The sequence below is a fragment of the Ceratotherium simum genome, chromosome 25, assembly GCF_057802395.1.
Source record: "Ceratotherium simum simum isolate JZ-2026a chromosome 25, ASM5780239v1, whole genome shotgun sequence".
Taxonomy (NCBI): domain Eukaryota; kingdom Metazoa; phylum Chordata; class Mammalia; order Perissodactyla; family Rhinocerotidae; genus Ceratotherium; species Ceratotherium simum.
Window position 1 is genome coordinate 32,077,530 of NC_141924.1, and position 5,830 is coordinate 32,083,359.

General features: G+C 40.4%; 1 pseudogene; it reads right to left on the reverse strand.

Annotated features, from left to right (window-relative positions):
- Nucleotides 1-637: 637 nt before the first annotated feature.
- On the reverse strand, nt 638-5,184 carry LOC101400934 (small ribosomal subunit protein bS6m pseudogene; annotated as a pseudogene).
- Between the last annotated feature and the right edge of the window lie 646 nt (nt 5,185-5,830).

Consider the following 5,830-nt stretch of genomic DNA (forward strand, 5'->3'; position numbering starts at 1 on the left):
AAGGAGAAACCATGGGGAGAGAGGCTAACCATCTCAGCTCCCCTGGCTGAGGCCTCAGATACGGGAGTGAAGCCGTCTTAGACCTCTCAGTCCGTGTCAAGTTGACCCAGACCAGAAGAACTGTGAGAAATAACAAATCATTGGTCCTATATGCCACTGATTATTCATTTTTCGGTTTGTCTGTTTAAAGTATCACATTTACTAGCTGGATCAAAAGTCTTACGTACTACAGTAATTTTTTAAAAAAATCTATTTTTGCATGCTTAAACAGTCTGAATGATTAGCTAGCAATCTAAGGCAGTTTTAATACATTTTGTTCCACAAAATGGTGTTATTGATATTGTTGCCTGGCATAAAGCTTGTGAAGCTACTGTTGTAATACAAAAAGTCTTCATTGGCAAAGAAATGTAATCAGTGAAGGGGATACGCTGGCACCATGGATTGCAGAGCAGCTCTAAGTGAGCGGTTTCACCTCCTGCTCACAGCAAAGGGGATCCAAAGCTAAAAATACCTTCAAAAAATCAAATGGCACCTGCAACACATTTCTAAATGTATAAAGGTCAAGTTTGGAAACTGGATTAATATGACGCTCATGAGTGAAAGAATTAAAAATAAAGATGCAATCTATTGAATCTTTTTACTTCTTCCTCTTGGGATATAATTTTCCTTCAAGTGGAACAGGGAAAATCCCTTCATACTCTTTGACTTCCTGGGTTAGCGGATGTTTTACAATATTAGGTCTAATCACATCAATGTTTTGAGAAAAACGTTCCATTTTACTTTCAATATATGTTGGTGCATAAAAATCCACCAAGAAATACTCTCCGATGTTACGCTGTTGACTGTGGATGGCGATCTAACAAGGAAGTGCCCATATGCCTGGGTTTTCCAAGTTCCTCACTGTTGCTCCCGTGTCCACTGGGGCAGAGCAGTCTCTGGTGGCTGCATGGCTTCCAGAATCAAAGCCAACACTCAGTGGCCATACCTGAGCACACCATGCATGGCTAGGATCTGAGGCAGCTCCCGGGACACAGGAGGGCTGCGCTTGTGGGACAGAGGCCTAGAATTAGAAGGTCTACAAGGATAGTGCTGGAATTGGTGGGTCAGAAGGATCCTGGCTCATGAGAAGCTTAAGCCATTCAGTTTTGGAGTGGTTTGTTTTGCAACAAATACTAACTGATGTAGAAATAGAGCAGCCTTAGAAGACTGTTTGGGACAGAATATCCCCAAGAAAATATTACTTATGATTGAGGTAATTAGGAAAACAACGCTTACTAGATGGGAATAGCATAAAAATTACTATTATTATTATCATTATTATTATTATTTGTGAGGAAGATTAGCCCTGAGCTAACATCTGTTGCCAATCCTCCTCTTTTTGCTGAGGAAGACTGGCCCTGGGCTAACATCCATGCCCACCTTCCTCTACTTTATATGTGGGACGCCGCCACAGCATGGCTTGACAACTGGTGTGTAGGGCCATGCCCAGGATCCAACCTGTGAACCCTGGGCCACCGAAGCAGAGCACGTGAACTTAACCACTACACCACTGGGCAGGCCCTCTTATTACTTTTTATTGAGATGTAATTGACATATAACATTGTATTAGTTTTCGGTATACAACATAATTATTTGATATACATATTTATTGTGAAATGATTACCAGAATAAATTTAGTTAATATCTGTCACCACGCATTGTTACAATTTTTTAAGCTTACACTGAAAAAACTTTTAAGATTTACTCTCTTAGCAACTTTCCAATATACAATACAGTATTGTTAACTATTGTCACCACGCTGTACCTTACATCCCCAGGACTCACGTGTCTTATGCCTGGAAGTTTGTCCCTCTTCACCACCTCTACCTGTTTCGTCCACTCCACCCCCTGCATCTGGTAACCACCAGTGGCTATTAAAAATTACTGTTATTAAAACTAACAATAGTGATGATGATCCTGATAAACAAAATGCCTCTTATTTCTATAGCAAAGGTCAAAAGTCTTCTGTAGAATGATCTCATTTAAATATGAACATTCTTAAAAAATGTTTGCCCTATGCTTCCATTTGTAGTGCTGACATATATTCTCTGCTACTTGGAGACATTTTTGAGGGGATAGTGTTACTAGAAATATAAAAAAAGCATAATATCTTTAGGAATTGGAGATTTGAAGGATTGGCTGGCTTTTCACACATAAGGTGACACAATTCAGTCAGATTGCTTTCCTCTGGGCATCTCAACTGTTTGGAGGGAAAGGGGATTTTTATTATGGGTAGGGGCAAAGGAAAGGAGCACTTTGATTGAAAGATCAGAACTTAGTGAGTGCAGCTAGGGGTTGTAGATCAGCATGAAGGGGATGAGTTTTTGAAGAGAAGACTTAGAGGAGAGGTGTAAACAGTACATGCGGTTGGGGGGGCGTGTGGGGGAGGTGCCAAAGACAAGTTCCCTGGGCTGGTCTTGACCTCAGGAATTGAGGAGAAATTTCATTTTCCTTTTTCTTCCTATTTCTCCAAGCCCATCAAGTTGGAGTTCTTAGCATAGTTTAGGTACATTAAGACATATAATAGCATTTTCCCAAATATGTTCTTTGTAATGCTGGTTCTTCAAGATGCTCAGTATGAAAGAGATAAGGAGTCAAATAAGTTTGACAAAGGTTATATATTAAACCCCACTTTTTGTCACAATGCACATTAGCATAGTATATTGAGGACTTTAAGAAATCCTATAGTAAAGAAATCATTCCCTGATTTTAAAATCCATGGCTTGTCAATTCTGTTTAAAGATAGAAATATTTCCCTCCATAAAATGTTTTAACATCCTGCATAACTGGCACTCACTTGAGAAATACTGAGTTAGTGGGCTCAATTCAATCAGCGGTTATGTATATGTATATATATGTATATGCTAGGCATCTTGGGGAGATACAAAGATATCTTTGATATCTTTGTTCTCAGAAAGTTAATAGGTACAATAGGGAATATAAAACTAGTACAGAAAAATATTATATGAGGTAGAAAGAGATAAGGGCTGTATCAGTAGGACGCTTTCATTGGAGTTAACAAAACCCAGCTCAAAGTGGCTTGAATGATGACAGGGACTGATTGGCTTGTGTAATTGGAAAGTTCAGAGGTAGGTCAGGCTTAGGAAGCTTGCTCTATCAAAATTCTGGCTCAATTTCTCTATGAATCCCTCAGTTCTGCCGTCCTCTGAGTGTCAACTTCATGTTGGCTTCCTTCATGGGAACAAAATGTCTGCCCACAGCAACATGAGCCATATAATCCCTAACTTTCAAATCCAGAAAGAGAATGTCCCCTCGCACAACCATCAGTCAAAAGTCCTAAGATTTGTGCTCATTGGACCACGCCTCCATGTGGCCAGGAACATGCCAAGTACCTATTGCTTGAGGACTGAATTACCACGACCAACATCTAGGTCAAGAGAGATGGGATTATTCTCATTGGCATAGACCCTGCTCCAGGAAATAGTGGTGGGCTTAATATCACCAAAACCCTATGGTTGTTACCAGAGGCTGGAGCGGGTGGAACAGATATTGTGGGGAAATAACCACAATGTCCACTATGGAAGGGCCGTGGAGAGCACTTTGGTTCTGTGGATCCAGTGATCAGTTCCATCTGCTGAGAATCTTGGTGGAGAAGCATTTGAGCTGGTTGTCGAGGACATGAGTTGGCTTTGGATGTGAGGGAGAGGAGGGGTAAAGGGCTTCCCAGGAGGACGGAGCTGTGTGAGCTAAGTCAGAGGGGCAGGGCATGGAGGATCACGCATGAGGAGCTGTTAGGCAGACCCATTTGTATGGGATAGTCACAATATTTCTATGGGAAAAGGCATTCTGAATTCCAAATACTGAAAAAATGAGATTTTGAAACACAACCTGTTAGCAAACTGGGAACTCCTGTTCTCATGGTGATAGTGGTGGCCCTTCTACAATTTATGAAGTTTATGTTCCAAGAAGTGTATAGTTGGCACATCCACATAGAATCTTTATAGAAAAACTACAGATTTGTTTGAAAAGATGCCAAGTTAGTGCAGAGTTGACCACTGACACATTTTATAGCAAAATATTTGTTGATAGGAATGAAAAGAATTCCTTTCCTCTCTCTATGAACCTTTTGCTTGTTATATATTATTATATATAATAATTTAGGTTAGAGATAAAATATAGGTTTTTTCTTTTTTTTTTTGGTGGGGAAGACCAGCCCTGAGCTAGCATCTAATGCCAATCCTCCTCTTTTTTTTTTTTTTTTTTTTGCTGAGGAAGATTGGCCCTGAGCTAACATCCATGCCCATCTTCCTCTACTTTATATGGGATGCCGCCACAGCATGGCTCGACAAGCAGTGCATCTGTGCAGAACTCTGGGCCGCCGCAGCGGAGCGCGTTGCACTTAACTGCTTGTGCCACCGGGCCGGCCCAAAATATAGTTTTAAAAGTCAGATTTTGGAAGGAGTGCTATGAATTTTCCTGTACTAAGTGTTTATTATTTTATTTTAAGTAACTAAAAAGACCATCATGTTCTTAATTTAGTATGAATCACCTGACAAAATTCCAAAGCTGTTAATAAAATGAAGCACATTAACAACATGAATTAAGAAAAAAAGAAGAGGTGCATGCCATTATGAATGGAGAAACCAGGTGTGCAGTTACCCAGAGAAAGACAGACCACTGGATGCTCTGATATATTTTGAGCCTCTTAAAATATCTCCCTGATTTTTTCTTTCCATTTTTCATTTATTTTAATTTATACATTTCTTATTCTCCTTAAAAAATCTAGCCTAGCATTGTATGTAACTTCCTGTGAAAGAACAGCAGGACGTCTGTAAGGGACTCAAGTCAGTCCTGATCATTCCCTTTGATGCACAGTTCGATCCTTCCCTAAATAGTGCCAAACTTTGGTACTGGTCATTTTGCTTCCTCGCTGGTTGATTCAAAATATGTAATTACCTCCAGGTCGAAAGGAGAGGATTAACAGAACTTACTTGCTTGTTTTTGTAGAGTTGTTAAAAAAGATTTGGGCTCCGGCAACAGAAGGTGTAGCCAGACAGAAGGCAGCCTGGAGTTCAAAAGTCTTGTAATCTTTGGCTCCACAGGCCTATAAAATTGAAGTGTTGACTGAACGCAAACAGCCTGTAGTCTGAGCGGCCCAGGCCCAAGAAAGGACGAGAGGCCCATCGGTCATTTGAAAAGGCGAGGGGTTTCATAATGATTCCGGACTGACCTGTTAATGGATGGCCTCATTTGACTTCCCCTTCCCCGTGAATGCCAGATCTGGAGCTCTCTGCTACACAACAAAGCTTTTCTTAGCTCCTGTGTTCCTGGAATTTAAGAATAAATGAGGCCTCTTGGAAAGGCCTGGCATGAAAGGAGTAAATTGGAAATATTAAGGGATGATGGTGTAGTTAATAATGCACTCTTGTTTCCTGGTGCCACTCTTGAGGTAATGGTTATAGGCTTGTAATTTGTGAGCAAGAAGATTAAGTTCAATATTAAAACGTTATTATAGGCAAGTAGGACCAGGGGCTCTTTTGGGAACGTGTGAGTGATCGGTCACCTCCTCACCCCTAAGGATGAAAGGTTACCAGAGGTTAGAAGATTTAGCAAGTATGGAAAGTTTTGCTGGGTGAGAGGGCGTTTTAAAAACTTAAGCTGGGAGCTCTTTCAAGTGACTGATTTAACAACAAATCACGCTTTCTCACTCTCCCTAGTGTTCTTAGGAATTCACTGGGAATCTCCACAAAGGAAAATTTGAATTTTAAAGTATAAACTACGTGTAATACCTGATTGATTTGTGGAATAAAAGATGGATATATTATTTCAT